The sequence below is a fragment of the Parasteatoda tepidariorum genome, chromosome 8 (genome assembly GCF_982258835.1).
Source record: "Parasteatoda tepidariorum strain Cologne lab strain chromosome 8, Ptep-v5.0, whole genome shotgun sequence".
Taxonomy (NCBI): Eukaryota; Metazoa; Arthropoda; class Arachnida; order Araneae; family Theridiidae; genus Parasteatoda; species Parasteatoda tepidariorum.
In genome coordinates, this window is record NC_141762.1 from 107,178,495 (window position 1) to 107,195,838 (window position 17,344).

Genomic DNA, 17,344 nt, shown 5'->3' on the forward strand with positions numbered 1-17,344 from the left:
TAAAAGTGGCTTATAGCGTTTTCAATTTAGCCCCTGAACTGTCTTAAATAAAATATAATAAGAAAATAAACATACCGGAAAAAATATTTTCCAGCTGTACTCATCATTTACTTATATATTTTGTAATTTTTCTCACATTATTGGATTGCAACAATTTTGTTTTCAAAGTCTTGTTTATTATGATAGAAATGATTTCAAAAGTTGAAAAACATATGAAAATAATTATAAGTGAGATCATCACATTCATCAAATACTGATTATTAGCAATTTTTAATTTTTGATTAACAGTTTGAATCAAATGAAAATTTTAATTTCCTGTTTTTTTTCTTCTTTTTTTCCTACTTTTGCACTCCTATGAATTTGTTATAATTGTTTCTTTATCTGCAATTCAAAAAAGGTTTTTCATCCATACTACATGAAAATTTATTTTTTTAAAGTAAATTTTTCTTATAAATGTTATTGATGACCGCTTGTAACAAGCAGTTATATAAAATAGTTTATTGTGTAAGCATTTTTATATTGTTCTTACTCAAAAAAGTATCAAGTTTAATACTTTTCTTCTAATAAAAATACTTTGATCTCTTAATTAATTAATTTGTATTGAAAAACAAGTTCAATAATAAGTTTTAAGTAAGTTCAATTGTAAGAATATATTTTTTTAGGAATCTCATAACTTTGAATTTTGACATGCAAATTTTTTCCAGCATTCCTTCCTTTTTTTATTTTTATTTATTTTTAAATATAAAAATATTTCTGAACAGTTTTTTTAAGTTGATTTATTTAAAGTTGATTTTTTTCTAGTTGATTTATTTAAAGCTTATGTAAAAAATGTTTGCTTGGAAACTATTGAGTTCCTAATTAAATCATGTTCATAGTTTAATAATATGTTTCAGTTAAATATTATTGTGCATTGTTAATTTTATTTATATATTTTTCTCTTTCAATTGTGCGGCAAATACTTTTTAAATTTTTTTTCCTCCATCAGGAGTTTCCAAATGTGAGTAAGGGATCCAACCCATTATTCATTGCATTCTAAGGCATGCATTTGTTTTTACTTTATATTGAAAATTCATGAAAAAATAATTTTCTTTGGTATTTGATTTAGTTCTTCGAACAACTTTGTCTCCCCAACTCAGAATAATTTTGGCAATTTCTTTTCACTGCCAACTATATTTAGCCCATTTTTACTGCTACCACCTTTGTTACATAACAAAAACTTTAACAAATATTGGAACCCTACTAAACTCAAAATTAACTTATTATTGGGATACTAGGTTGATATGATTTAAATCACTTGATTTAAGTCATGTTTTAAATTAACTATATATATATATTTTTTAATGAAAATCACTGTTTTAAACTAAATGATTTTTTAAATAAGTTATTAAGTCAAAAATATTTTGTAATTATATTCTTTACGGTGTGATTTTTTTAATCTGATTTTTTTTTTGATAATAAAGGTTTTATCCGAAAAATAAAAATTATTATGTTTCTAAATAGACAAGTAAATAAATTAAACTAGAGACTAATTTTTCTTTTGCTGTATGTAAAACAATCAGCTAGGAATTTAACATATTTTAATAATACCCATTTAATTTAATGTTTATTTAAATACTTTAAGTGTTCTTAAAACAAATTAAATATGTCATTAGCATTTAACAATATTAATGAAAGACAGCACATAAAAATTTTCAATAATTTTTTTTTCTTTAATGTGTTCTGATTTAAACTGTTTTACTCTTCACTGGGTATCTAACTGTTCAATTGCCTCCCTGTCATTAAAATTTTAGATGTTTAGCTTGTAATAATGAAAAAAAAAAATTTTAAAAGATTTTAGTTAGAAATATTAACAATTTTATCTATACTATTGAAATTATACTTTTAAGTCATGATATATTGTTAATGTATTTTGTTAGATAATTTGGCTAGTATATATATAAAAAAATTTTATTTATATAAAAAAATTTCAATTTAAATGAAAATTCGTCTTTAAAAAAAGTTTTGCCAGCTCCTTTTGTAATTGTCATTTATTAACATCAAGTAATGTACATTTACTTAATAAAAAATACGGAAGATATCTAAGATTTTTTTTCAACCCGGCAAACATTTTGTTACCACTCGGCCACAAGTTTTATAAAACTAAAGCATTGTATACAATTTAAAGAATGACAGCTCTGTATTTTATTATTTTTTTTTAATAACGGCAGGCACTGAACTTTCATTCTTCGCCTTAGAAGATGCCGGAAGTGTTGCTCATTTATCGTTACCCAGTGGGCACCTGTGAACCAAAGTCACAGAGGCGAGCAACATTACCCACGCCACACTGCCACAAATACCCGTTCATAGGGTAGGCCATGTTCATACATTCACACATCAGAAGACGACACAGATAGAGAGAAACATCCATGCCCAGAGCGGGATTCAAACCCGCAGCCATTGGCTTCACAGTCAAGCACGCTAACCACTCGGCCAGCTGGCCGGCGACAGCTCTGTATCAAATATTTTACCCAAGGTCCAGTTTTGTTCCTCTTATGCCCATAATTTCATAAAAATAAAAGAAATAAAAATCCCCTGAATATAAGTAAGTAAAAACTCAACTAAAAATATGGTATCGAGGCTATATTTTACCATAGCATTTCCATATTAATTTCATTAATAAACAATCATTCTTTTACAAAATAGTAATCTCTTCAGAACATGTTACAAGCAATACAAAACACCAATAAAACCGTAATTGCATAAATAATATTCTTATTACCACCTTCATTATTTTTTCCCTGTTGCTCAATCACAAATCTGTCAAATTCATCACCACAATGCCAAATATCCACTTCTAATGCAGAGTTGCCTCTCTGAATATCTTCCTCTTCTCACCTTATCCTTCATTTCTTTTTTTCCATGTTTGCAAAATGCTTAAAATATCAGATCAGTCATCGTCAGATTTGGTAAGAATTAAAAATTTGTCAAAGAGAGCTGCAGAGCTTAAAAAAAAAGCTGTTTTGAGTTTATTTAGTTTTTCATGATGTTTTTTTTTTTTTAATTCTATTCCAGATATTATTTTTAATCTTATTCTGGTAATCTATTAACCAAAAATTTAATTGTTTCCTTAACATTTCTTTGAATATATTTTTATAAGTGGATACATGAAAGGTTGTATGAATGGATCCGCCTTATAAACAGGTGTGACGTATGGGTGTGGCAGAAGTCGAATTCTTGGCCGTAGATGGCCCACTGAAAACCAAGAACAATTGCATCACCGAGTGCCTTAATGGCACACAACAACATGGAATTTTTTAAAAAATTTACTATGAGAGCTAATAAGAAGTGAATTTGTTTTACCAGCATTAAATTTTTTTAATGCATATATGAGCCTTTAATTGCTCAAACTGTCAGTATTGTATCATGAAAATGATTTGTCATATCCTACTGTTACATCTGATTTCCAATTGGTGCTAGTGTTACCATTTTCCCACGTGATGTCATCTTTTATGTCATACAATGCATTTGTTATGTGAGATTTGCTTAAGACAATGTATTATAGTCTAATTGTAAGCTTTTTCCCACTTAACAAGTACCCATTCTGATTTTTTGACTCACAAATTTTTGTGCCTTCTGCTTAGAGTAGAATATATAGGTACTTAACTATAAAATCAACACTCAAAATGGTGACCTGTCCTACTTGGTCTAAATGAAATTGCACTTCTGAACAAGAAGTCGCTGCATCATAAATATATAGAATTACAGCAAATATTTACTCATAAATGCAGAACTTATTTTGACAAAAATATTATTCTTCTATCTACTGCATGCTAAATTTTTAATTTAACTTCTAAGCATATGATATTATGCTGATTATAATATATTTCCGCTACATAACGTATGTTCAGAAAGCTCTTAAATCTGAGCAAAAATAAAGTCAGGAAGAATGCATGATTTATCTCCAAAATAAGTTATTTATTACTACACTTTTTAAAAAGATTAAGTAAAATTTTTAAACAAGAAAAATATGATTCATGAAAGAAATGTACTAATGTTATTAATGTATCGCACGCTGAAGACTTTGCATAAGACATAGCTGCCAACTGTTCAGAATTTTTCGGATTTGTTCCTAATTTTTAAATCTAATCTGAAAATCTGATATTTTTATAAAAAATCTGAATTTTCATAAAATGTTTGATTTTAAACCAATCCTTTTTTTCTGATCGGCACAAGCACGCATCCTGTGATTATTGTGCTAAAGTACTTTTTAGTAGCTTTTTATTGGAAAATACTATTCCAATAGCTGTTGCTGATTATTTCACTAAATTATTATTTTTTGAAAATTTTTCCTTGTAGTATTTAAACCAGAGTTGGCAAGGTTTAGGACAGAATGGATTAATCCACGGTTTAAACCGTCCTGTCGAAAACTGTCTTAAACTGTCCAAAACCCTTTTACTCAAATTATGTCACAATTTTATCTGAACGATATTTAAAAGGTAAAATAAACATGAAACTAATAGCATATTGATAATTAAATCTACTAGAGAATATTTGTTTTTGAAAGTGTAATGTTTTATTAATATTGTTTGCCTCTTCAATTTAAACATTAAACAAAGGAAGATTAATCAGTAATCAAGTTCAATTGGTCCTCTCATTCAATACTACATAACTGAAGTTTGACCTTGCCATGCAGGTTAAGCTAATAGGGACTAAGTGCTTGGTTAGTCATAAACAGGTTTATTTTTCTATAGTACGAGTCAAGAATACTTTTATTTCATTCATGTTCGATTTTTTTAGCATAGTGGTGATACATCACCAGTGTCAGTAACTGAAACTGATGTTATGCCCTTCAAAACTGTTAATACATTAAAATAGATATCTTTTTTATCATCCTGTGATGCAGAAATTATAACATTCCCTTAAAAAAATATTGCGAAAAGTAAAAGGTTAATTTTTAAACAAATTTAGTATTTTGTTTAAAAAATTATTATTATTTTTTAATATTGCTTTATCTATCCTTATGCAAAAACATTATTTATCAGTATTAAAAGCATATTTATATTTAAAGGATAAGGTATTCAATTTTGTTGTTCAATGAATTATGGATCTTCAAAAATTATAAACCTTTTCATATTATATTATTTTCCTTTAATAAGTTAAAGTAAATTGTATAAAAAATATCAAATATTTATTGATACATGTAATTATTATGTGTACAATGGTTACACCTATAGAATTTTTATCTTTTTCCAAAGTTCAAGGTTTTGGACACTTTAAGACAGTAAAACCCACGTGTCCTGTCCAAAACCAGTTTAGGACATCCAAAACCGCAAAAATATTTGTTTATGATGTAGATTATTATTTACCTGTGTTTTATAATTTGGAGATAAATAATTATATATTAATAGGTAATGTTTGTTTTTAATCTATTATACCGGTATTCCTAATTATAAAATATTAATATCATAAGTTTCCCACAAAAGATAGTGTTTATAAATTTGTTTTACTAATTTACATATTTAAATATATGTCTATTAATGTTATGATTTAATAGTTAAATTTTTGTCTTACTCCTGTAATTAGTGCATATAATTTTGTCGCAGATAGTGCTCCTAATTTTTGATTCCTAAGGTTGGCAGCTATGCATACGAATGCGTTACACATTTTTAATTCTTAATAATGAAGAGTAACTGATATTCCACCATCCTTTTTACCATAGATTACGTCTAGGTTAAGAAATGATGGTTCTTTCATACTTTCATGTGGAATTCGAGATGCTCTATGTTCATTGAGCACTAACCTCAAAAGAATAGGTGGACTTCCATGAAACTTTTGCTATCCATTGAATTTTTGCCTGCGAAAAAATTTTTGTTTTGAAAAAGAGATAAAATGCTTAACTCCTGTTTTTGATGTGATTTTCTTACATAAAATTAAACAAAAATTTCAAGTTATATTGGAATGAGCAATTCAATATTTATCAAAAGTAAGGTTAATTTTCATATTGGAAATTAACCAAAAATTTGCATATGTATGAAAACATCTGATATTTTTACTGTATTTGAAAATATTATTCTTACTACTACTGAGCGCTTTCATGTTTTCCTTATTTTTAAACCAAATGTTTGAAAGAGCGAAAATTTTTAACACCTGTATTTGATGTAATTTTCTTTTAAAAAATTAATCAAATATTATATTGGAATCAACAGTTCAATTCAGATTTTCTAACACACGTTAAAGTAACATTGTGTCTATGAAATCGATGTATTAGTCGCAGTAATGACTGTATTTAATAATTATTGCCTTAATTCAATTACTGGTGTTTTCTAATATTGTGTTGTATTGTTTTAGGAGGTGTTTGATAAGACATCTATTTCTGCAGAATCTTTAATTTTTTTTGAAAGAGAATTTCTTCCCTTTATTGATGACATTGAAGCTAACTTTGAATGTGCACTTTGGTTAAGTGATGCTGATTACGTGAGTGCTCTACAGATTGTATGTATAACTTTCTTTTTTAAAACTGCTAATAATATAATTAAAAATTTTGAGAAATAGAGATCAAAGCTCTTTTTCTTATGTCTCTTTCAGTTCACAAATTTTTGAGAGAGGGAACAATAACCCCCAAAATAATTCTCTTCTTAAAGCCAAACTCTCTGTTTTTATAGTTACATTTGCTAAAATTTCAATCGAGTGCCCATTGACTTTTCCAAACTTTATTCTACCAAATGTTATTCAATTAGAAAGTAATGCAAGAATTTCAATACCCAAAAGTTCTATGATCGAGGAGTTTTTTCAATGTTGTATTTTCATTAAAGAAACCATTTCACAGAAACTTTCTTGTCAAATTCTTATTTCTTAATCAATTTGTTTCCTGTTAAAAAAAAATTTGCGACTGAAAGTCATGTGACATTTAATTTATTTGCAGTACTCCACTCCCTAATTTTAGAATCACTTGTTTCAGTTAAAAAAAATTTCTGTGCTATTTAATTTAGTTAAGGAAAATCTCTGAGCAGCATAATAAGGAGTTTTTGAAGTCATGTATTCGTATGTCTGAAGATATATGTCTGAAGCGTTACATTTTTCTTCCTTTTTAAAAAATTTCAAATTGGTCATTTAATTGAATTGTTATTGACAAAATGATTCAAAATGTTTTTGTAGTTTTAACTTTATAAAATTCTCCAAAAATTTGTTGGTTATAACTTAATAATAAGAGATAATAGATTTTATATCGCACTCTTTTTCTGAAAGCTTTTGTACTCCCATTCAAAGAAATCTGTAAATTATTTTTTCTCAGCAAACCAACCAATCATACATTTTTTTGCAATCGCTAACAGCAATGTTTGTAAACCAATTGTTGTATTAATGCTATTTTTCTCTTTTTTATTTTACCTTTTATAACATATCTTAAATTTAAAAAAAGTTTTTTTAATAAACTAACTATATATTAATTAATTTTACTGTTTTGTCAGTAAATATTTCATTTCTGATTCAAAATTCGAATTGTATAGTTATCACAATATCGAAAGTTTGTAAATGTTGCTTGCATTCCAGAGATGATATTTCCAAAACTATTCCTATTACCCTAAAAAGCAGACAAAGACTAAGGAATGTATAGGAAACATATTACATGATGTATAAACATAAAATATAAATTTCTTTTTATTCATATGTGTTTAGTAGGAAGAAGGAAAATGAAATCTGGTGTTTTAGATTTGCACTGTACAAGATTCTAGTTGTTAAAACAAAAACAATTTACCATGCTAACCTATAAACCCATGTGTTTAGTTAGGAATTCTTTAAATATTTTAATTTCAAATAAGAAGAAAAAAAAACAAATAGGTATAAAATTTAAAGAATTTTATCTATTTTTTTCCCTATAGAGTATACAACAAAAAATTAGACAATTTTGCATTTGTGACATTTATTTTTGTATACTGAATCTCCTAAAATAATAATGCTAATTCAAAACAACATTATTTAAAAATTTGACTTGAGATATTGGTTTAAAGAAAATATGATATTAATGAATATTTCAGAAAGGATATTTAATAATAAAAATATATTTGGATGGAATATGGATTATTTTAAAAACAAAGCAAAAGTTTATTTTAAGGAAATCAATCATCAAGAAGTAACGAAAACTTTATCCCGCAAAAGTCATTGTACACTTTCAAAAAAATCTCCGCTTATTAAAAAATATTCTAATTTTCGTTAAATTAACATTTAATAGAGTTTCCTTTCACTTCTACAATAGCTTTCATAAGTTTGTAAATAAATGTAACTAGTTTTTTTTTTTTTTTTTTTTGCTTGGCGAAATTTGAGCAGAATATTTTTTATTAAATTTTACAGAATCTTTTACAACACTCAATTGTGAATTTATGAATTTTTCCACAAATTTTGTAATTTTAATCTTTGATATGAAGTCCTTCTTTTAAGCATTTTATCATATATTACAGTGCAATAGCACACAATAAACTAACTTAACAATATTCATTACTGATTCATTATGATGGCAAATAATCAACTTTCAAATTTGGTTTATTGTTTTACTACGGCCACGAGCCGTTTTTAAATGATAAAATAAAATGTTATGGAATTAGCAAACCAAAGTTAAAATATAATTTTGCTATCATAAGTTTGGTACAAAATTACAAATAAATAAATGATAAATAATTAAGTAAGAAAATTAAATTAATTGACGATAATTTTAATTCTTAAATCCGAAAACATTTAAGTGTACGATGACTTTCGTGGGGTAAAATTTTTGTTACAATTTGATTATTGATATCTTAACAATGAACTTTTGCTTTGATTTACTAAGTATTGAACTAATATATTACATGCAGTTTGCTAAGAATAGATTATACATCTTATTATCAAATACCCATTTTGAAATATTCATTTTAATTAATGAATTTTTATTTCCTATTTCAATAAAAGTTATAAAAAGTGAACGAACACTTTTGGGAGCCACTGTAACTATAAAAACTTATTGATATATAATCACCTGGAACGTTTTTCCTTTGCTTAATGAGAATGTATTAAACAATACTTATCCAAGGTTTTATTGGTTATTCTGTTTTTGTCATTTAATAGATACACTTTGAGCAAAAACTGCTTAAAATAACACATTAAAAACATTTTTATTCATTAAAAGCAATATAATCTACAAGCTAAACCTATTATTTTCTCCACATGTCTTAATTTTTTAAAAATTAATGTTGTACCAAAACATTAAAAAATTAAATAAAAAAACAAAATCTTGCCAAATTGTCAAAATGAATTATATTTACAAGATAATATGTTAAAAAAGTAACATTTTGAATAAAATATTTTATAATATTGATACTTTTCTAGTACACATCCTACACTTTATAAGAAAGAAAGAAAGAAAAATACAGACCTGGAAATTTTAAGATTTTTACCTGGAAATATCAGGGAAATTTGAAATCTGATTTGAGTGGCCACCATGATATATATATATATATATATATATATATATATATATATATATATATATATATATATATATATATATATATATATATATATATATATAAAGAATAATAGGAATAACTCAATTTAAATTATTATTTTTTATTTATTATTATCATATTCGTACTTTTCTTTGTTAATTTTTGGCTTTTTTTTTTTAATTAATTTATAATTTTTTTGTTACCTCCTGACTAACCTTAAATAGCTTTTTGTTTCAATAATCTGATTTCTCTGATCTAGGTGCTAATCTTAAAGATTCAAAAATTATGATTTCAAAAATGTTGATTAAGTAGCACTAACTATTGGTCAAGTTACTAAAAAAGTATTTTCTCTTAACTAGCAGACCTTACTTTTAATGATTTAGAGTTCTTAACCATCAAAATATGAACAAAAATTATAGAATTTGTTTCTTTAAATAAAAATTTAATGTATACAATTAATGTTCCTTATTCAATTTTAATAAGGTTTGAAAAAAAATAAAATTGTATGCTATACAAATTTTCACAGCATTTTATAAACTATGTATTTAAACTGTTCATAATTTGAGCGAAAATGGTTGATTAATTTGAGTTATGACACTTGAGAAAAAACCATATTTTTAGAAATCTATTATTTAAAAACTATTTGATCAATATCGTTCAAATTTCGTATTGTGTCATTTAAAATTTGATAGTTTAAAATAATGCAATTTTTTTTACCATAAAATTTTTAAAAAATTGACACGCAATCAATAAAATAACAAAAGGTTATTAAAAATTATTTTTTTACATAGAATTTGTTGAATAAAATAAATTTTAATTTATGTTCAGAAAGTTTTTTATTTTTTTCTTAAAAGAATTCTGCTCACCTGGCTGAACTGTCAGGGCCATAATTTCTGAATTGTGGCTACTCCAATGTTTTGATATACAAAATCCTAAATTTAAAAAAAAAAAGAAGAAAGAACAGAATACTTTATATAGAACAGAGTTTTATTTTTTTTCTTCCTATTTCCGGAATGAATTATGTTTATTGTATTTGTTAGAAACTCTAATAAGAAATAAATCTTTTTACAGGGCCTAGGAGCCCACAATTAGCCATGCTAGTAGATTTCTCCTTCTCAGCTCGACTGTCTCCAGGTCAAAAGGATGATGCACGTCCAGTGTCTTCGAGACTGCGAGCTCGCAATCCCTCTGTGTCTTACCGAGAACCAAGGCTGCCCCCACTCCTCCGCTGGAACAGGTAAGTCTTTCATATTTATCTATTTTCCTATTTTAAATCTCCAAATAGCGAAAGTAATTTTTTTGAATGGTTAATGAATAACGACTGGCAGTTAAGCATAAAAGCATAAAAATTTTCCAATATTTTTTTACAAAACGTTACCTGATAAGATGATATTACAGGATTATTTTATAATAAAAAATAACACTTTCAATTTTAAACTGTTAATTTGTGATAAAAATAAAATATCAAATCATAATAATACTAGAGAATGATAGAGGATGGTAAAGAAATATTACTAGTAAATATCTATAAATAGTTAAACAATAAATAACTTATCTGTATTTGCTAATTAAGGAACCTTATCAATTTTCTGTCCATAAGAATGTGTTGATACCTTTGAAAAATCGTTTTAGACCCTTTTGTTTATATGTTTCACCTAGAACTGATAAAAAACATATTGGTTTGAAAATTGTAAATCTTTTCAAAGATAATTATATTTTTATTCCATGAAAATTTTCATAGAAGTATTTTTTGAATGAGAAAAAAAAAGTGGAGTGATTTAAGTTGCTTAGATATTAGTATGGCCTGTTTTTACTTCAAATAGGACTTAATATAACATGACACTGTTAAGAAAACTATTCTCATGCATAATGGTGATTCAAGTTTTTAGTATTAATTCTTTTAATATATGTATAACACTTATAAATGAAATATTTTATTAATAAAAAAGAATTTTTTGGACTTAACTGAATGTGTGATGCAGGTCTAGTAGCAAAATAAAAAGGCTTGTAATAATTTTTTTAATGTTTTTACCAACTTTCTTTATTTACTCTTTTTTATGTATATATATATAAATGAATAAATTGCAAATTTTAATTTCTGGACTTTATATTTTACAATTCAATTTCAATGAAATCATTAAAAATGGAATACGAATTAGTTTCATAGATGATATTAACCTTTAACAATTTGAAAATATTTTTTTAAAAAGCAGATCTGGGTTTGCAAAAATTGCCTGTTACTTCCTTAGTGAGCCCTGTTAATTAATCCAATTATATCAGTGCTTACATTATAATAAAATTGTTTTTGTTTTTTATTTTTAAATTTATTGATTTTTTTAAGAAAGGTAAATAATTGGCAATGTCACTGGTGGTATATGTATATTTGATGATAAACAATCATACTATTTTTAAAGTCCTTAATTTTTTCAAAAAAAAGTTCTTAATTTTTGCTTTGTTAAAAGAGTGGGAACCCTGGAAATGTATTGCTTTAAAAAATTTTCATTCTTTTATCCTGGGTTTTGTACATTAAAATTATTAAATTTAATTTTCGTGAAAATTTCAGTGATTTTAAATATTTATGTTGTGTGTTTAGACGTAATTTTTAAACAGTCTCATTTTACGTGTCATCTAATTTTGATTTTAACTTCTAAAAATCATTTTTTGTTTAATTTAATTTCCTGTGCACAGTTTCTTTTATATTCTTTGTTCAAATACTTTTAAATGACAATCGTGGTAAAAAATGAAAACTGTTTGGAAATCAACTTTTGATTTTTTGTTGTATATATAATCTTTCAATATATATATATACACTATCTATATATATTCTATATATACAGTCTCTGGCCATATTATTAGACGCATTATTAGATTCAATGCCAAATCTTAATTATCAGGTGATACTATACAGCTGTATTGTTTTTATGTGACTGAAACCGGTTTGCACTTGTTTATGTTAGTGTATCAATTGGTTAAATTAGACGATATATTATATAAGTATAGAATATTTATTATATCAAGCATTATATTAGTATATTATAATAATTATATCAAATTATCAGGTACACTGTAGTTTTTTAATTTTTACATGATTTCCACGAGTTTATAGGTATTACTTTTACGTTTAAACATGCGTGTAATGGGTTTTTATTCCGGAGATTTTGTATTTATTTTTAACGTATTGCATTACAATGTTAACCAATTGATACAGGACCGTAAACAAATGCAAACCGGTTTCATCCGAGTGAAAACAATACAGCTGCATAGTATCACCTAATTATTATAATTTTACATAGAATCTTATAGTGCATCTAATAGTATAGCCAGGGACTATGTATATTCTATTATTGAACTAGTTTGTTTACCATAAAGTAGTGTGAATAAACCTTTTTTTTTTTTTTTTTTTTTTTTTTTTTTTTTTTTTTTTTTTTTTTACTTTTGAAGCATATGATTTATTTTTATAACTGCTGTTGTTCCTCGTGGATTTATTTAGCACATGAAAATTTTTTTTATCTTTAAAAAGTTACCGACAGTAAAATTTTCAATTTCAAAATGTAGATTTCGCTATTATATGCTATGAAAGTATATATCCTTCTGTGTGTAATCTATTGAAATAAATTAAGTTATTCTTTACATGTTTCTAGAATAGATTAAAAAAAGACTATAGAGAAGAAAACCAAAACATTTTTCTCTCTATTCTTAATTTTTCTTTTTTCTTCACACGTGTTCGCAATGTCAGTCTAAATTGCCAAGCACTGAAACATAACTGGAAAGAATGGTAAAGACATCAACCTAAAATTGTTTTGTTTTTTTTCCAATCATTTTTCTTAAAAGAAATATTAAATTAATACTTTTACAGTTCATATTTTTACATAATAAGCATTATAAGATTAATATCATGTATTTAAATGACAAAATACTTTGATAAAAAGACACCCATCTCTCTTCAAATTTATTCCTTAAAACTTTAAGAGAAATGAAATTACTCTGTAAAATCTATTGGATTATAATAAAAACCTTTTTATTTTTAACTCTATTTATTGAAATATTTGAAATTATTCAAAATTTTCCTTTAAAATTTCTTTCATATTATTGTTATGTATGACTTAGAACTATTGTTTTGTGATTAATGTTATTGTTGTAAAAATATATTTATCAGTAGTTAACACCTGATATGGTGCACTATTGTATCGCTGTTGATCATTTATTGTTAATCTTAATTATGCATAATTTAAATTTCTTAAAATATTAATGTTAAAAGTTACAGCTGGAAAAAGTTTTCTTGTATAGTTAATGCTTACATTTATTAGAAATTATTATTTATTTTCTTAATATTATGATAATTTTTACATAATAAAATTAACTTAAATAATATTATATTTGTTTGATATTAAAGCATGGATCTGTTTAGAGTATTTAAAAAATGTAGACATTATATTGGTTTATTAAAATTGTAGCATATAATAAGTTGTTGAATATACTGCTATGTTGCTTTTTTTAACCACTTTTTGTTATAACTTTTTTTTTATAATAAAATTGAATGTTAATTTAATCTGAAGTCAATTTTTTTTCTCAAATACAAAATTATCCTAAAGTTAATTAAAGTTATTTCATGGATTATATTTAGCTAAAAACAAATTATGGACTGAAATATCCACAACTTTCGTATTTTTTTTCCAGAAATTATGACTTTTAAAGTTACTGAGATTTTTGTAAAATAAAATGTTAATAAACCTCTCCTTGGAAGATATTTCCATAATTGCTAAAAATAATTGTTTCATATATGTATTTGAGATCACACTTTAAATTTGTTGGAAAAATATTTCCTGTTGCGAGAAAGGAAAAGTACTTGCTTTCATTTAATTTGTTTTATCACTAAAGTATTATGCAGTGTTAAAAAAGCTTAATTTACTGACTTTGTTTCCAGAGCAAAAAAAAAAAAAAAGCCAGTGTTCTACACGATTCTTAAAAGTGCTTTTAAACTGCTCACCTTTATTTTGAAAAATAAAGACTCTTAAAAGTACTCAATTTTGGTGCAAGCAGGTTTTAAAAAGTCCTTAATTTTTCAATATCACTATACTTGATAGGAACAAATTTTCAGTTAAATTTTTTAAAACAAAGAATCGTTCTTTTATTACCTAGAATTAGACCATGCACCTAGGGTAGAGCATTTTAGAAAGACAAGAACGGATGTGTATGAGGGGGCAACAGGCATGGGAAACATGTCCTTTCATTTATAAATTGGTTCATTGGTATATGTATTAATATATGATGTAGATTTATGGATGGCTCTTTTTAATTCAGATCTTACTATTCACGAATAATATAAAAAAAAGGAAGAAAAAACTTGTTCACTTTTTTTCTTCTCTTTTTCCCCCATTAGATTGAATTTCAGCACCTTTTTTGCAATTTTAATTTTGTATGATTCTAAGGTTAACTTTCCTGCTTAATGTGTGACAGACTCAGAAAATGAGAGATAGATGAATGATATTTCACTGGACATTGGACTATATTAATAATTTTTTTAGTCCTAATATATTTGAAACTTTAATTTTGTTTAATTTTTCTTATATTTATTTTTTAGTGCTGCTATTCTCTTAAGCTATCCTAGAAAACGCAAGATTCCTCTTGAATATGTCACTGTGAAGGTAAAGTTATTTCATACAATAGCTTTAACTGATGTATTTGAGATAAAGAATCCTAAGAAACGGTTGCGGAAATATTTATTTGATAATGTAAAAATTTTAGTTTTCCTCATTCATGCCTTGTGAGTCTTGAGAATTTGTGCCTATATTTGAGTGCTTGATACATGACGACTTTCTCCTCCTTCATAATTTGGAAAGTAAAATAAAGTTTTAACATTTTTAAGTAATATTGCTGTGTTTAAAGAATTTTTTATGAATAAAAATTTGCTTTGGTTTATACATTTTAAATATCTGTTAAAAGAAAAAAAACTTTTTACTTCATATTTTTTTCCCCTTTAAAATAATTTTATTTATTCTTTTATTTTTTTCTACTTGAGTAGAAATATTCCTAAAAGTTTTATAATAAAATTTAGATAAAGTATTTTCTTATGCCGCAATGCTAACTGGGCATATTTTAGAGAAAAATTCTCAGAGCTATCATCCACCCTTTGTGGGAAGGAGAACAATATTCAACTTTATAGGCAACAAGTAACATAAGTTATGACATTACAGTCTGATATCTGGCTTCCATACTATCTGACCTTGGAATAAAAAAAGTGAAATATAGGAACTATCTGTTTGTGAAACTCATTGTGGTTGGTGAAGAAGGAAAAAAATTAAGATTGCTAAAGCAGTTGTCCATACGCTTTTATTCTTCCTAATCATAAATTTTCACATTTGTGTTATTTATCCATAAACATTGAATATTATTACACTAATAATTTAACTTAAAATGTGTGATGGGTATTAACCCACTGACTGTTCTGCATGTTAAAAATCGTATTTCAACCTGCAATTTTCTCCGCAAATCAAAAACAGTTTTTCAATGTTAAGGGAATTGGGGAGAGACATTCTCTCAAATTTTCCCATTTACTGATCTGCCAGTGGGCTAATTAAATAGAAAAGTGGGATTTTGTTTTATCCAGCTGACATTTCCCTCTTAAGACTGGATAGATACTGTAATTGCTAAGATTACTGAACTTTGTTTTAAACCTCACTGAGATCTTGGATTTAGAAGTTCTTAGATTTTTTTAGCTGAGGGATCTTGAGCAAAAGGAAGACCACTGGCCATGAGGTTGGATGGCAAGGACTTAAAAACTTAACTAAAAAAAATTAACTTTGAAAAGTTAAAATTGGAGTTGTCACTGCTGAAGAAAGATGTTAAAAGAAGTGTGATTTTAAGCAAATGTGCTAGATTTTCTGTGTTTTTAGAAATAAATAATTAAATTTTACTTTTTTTCAAAATAAATTATTGAATTTCACTTTTTTTAGAAATAAATCGTTGGATTTTACTTCAACATTATTAAAATGTGTCATATTTTTCTTCTTCTCTTAAATATCCATCAAAGGAGAAAAAAATTTCTCTCTGATGTCATTTTAAAGAAACAATATCTTTTTTTTTTTTTTAATCTCCCTATGTTATTCTAAATCTTGATTGATAGTTAGTTTTTAAACGCTATGAAAATAATAACTTCTGATGTTTTAATAAAATATGCGTTTTAATAAAAGAGGTTTCCTTTCTTAATGTTAAAATTTTATACCATTTCTATGCATTTTTGGTTGTTTTCTAAGCGAACACCAGAGTTTTTAAAATTGTTTAACATGTGATTTAGCCAAAGAATTTTGTTAGAATTATGGTATATATTTATTCAATAAGTTGTTATTAAAAATTGTTATTAAAAATATCCCCAAAATTATGATTTTCAATTGCCATTTTAATAGTTTAGGCAACCATTTAATATCTATTATATCTATATATAATTATATATCTATTATAATTATTAAGTTTGTAATATAACTTCCTAAAATATTTTAAAGTGGGAGAATAATAAATCAGTTTATTATTTATTTCTTTTTTAATTTTTGTTTTAATTTCAGGTTCTATTAGGGGGGATTTTCAAATTACCTGTTTTTTTTATTTCTGATTAATTTTATTAGGAAAAAAAAGTTGAAAAACACGTTTGTCAAGTTTCACCAATTCTAATATATATATATATTTGCATATAAAATTAATGAATCAGAATCAGGAGGATCTTTTGGTGAATTTAGATTATCGTTTAAAAATTTTTTTAAGGCTGTCTGAAATGAAAAAATTGTAATTATAAAAATATTTGTAATGGGAAATTTGACTGAGTAATTTTTCATGATGCACATTGTGTAACTATTGGCAACGGCTATACAAAGAAAAAAAAACAAAGATAATTCTAGAAG

The 17,344-nt window shown here is 25.4% G+C and overlaps 1 long non-coding RNA gene across 10 annotated transcripts in view; it reads left to right on the top strand.

The window, feature by feature from the left end:
• LOC147806653 (uncharacterized) overlaps nucleotides 1-17,344 on the top strand; it is a 36,272-nt gene that overhangs the window by 4,085 nt on the left and 14,843 nt on the right. For 2 of the 10 annotated variants that reach the window (XR_015428452.1, XR_015428451.1), the window contains 2 exons: nucleotides 6,328-6,471; nucleotides 10,524-10,689. This is a non-coding gene — a long non-coding RNA (uncharacterized LOC147806653). Of the gene's footprint in view, nucleotides 1-596; nucleotides 1,038-6,327; nucleotides 6,472-10,523; nucleotides 10,690-15,033; nucleotides 15,098-17,344 lie in introns of those variants that run through there. The other 8 variants (XR_015428459.1, XR_015428457.1, XR_015428458.1 and 5 more) reach the window with 8 other exon arrangements.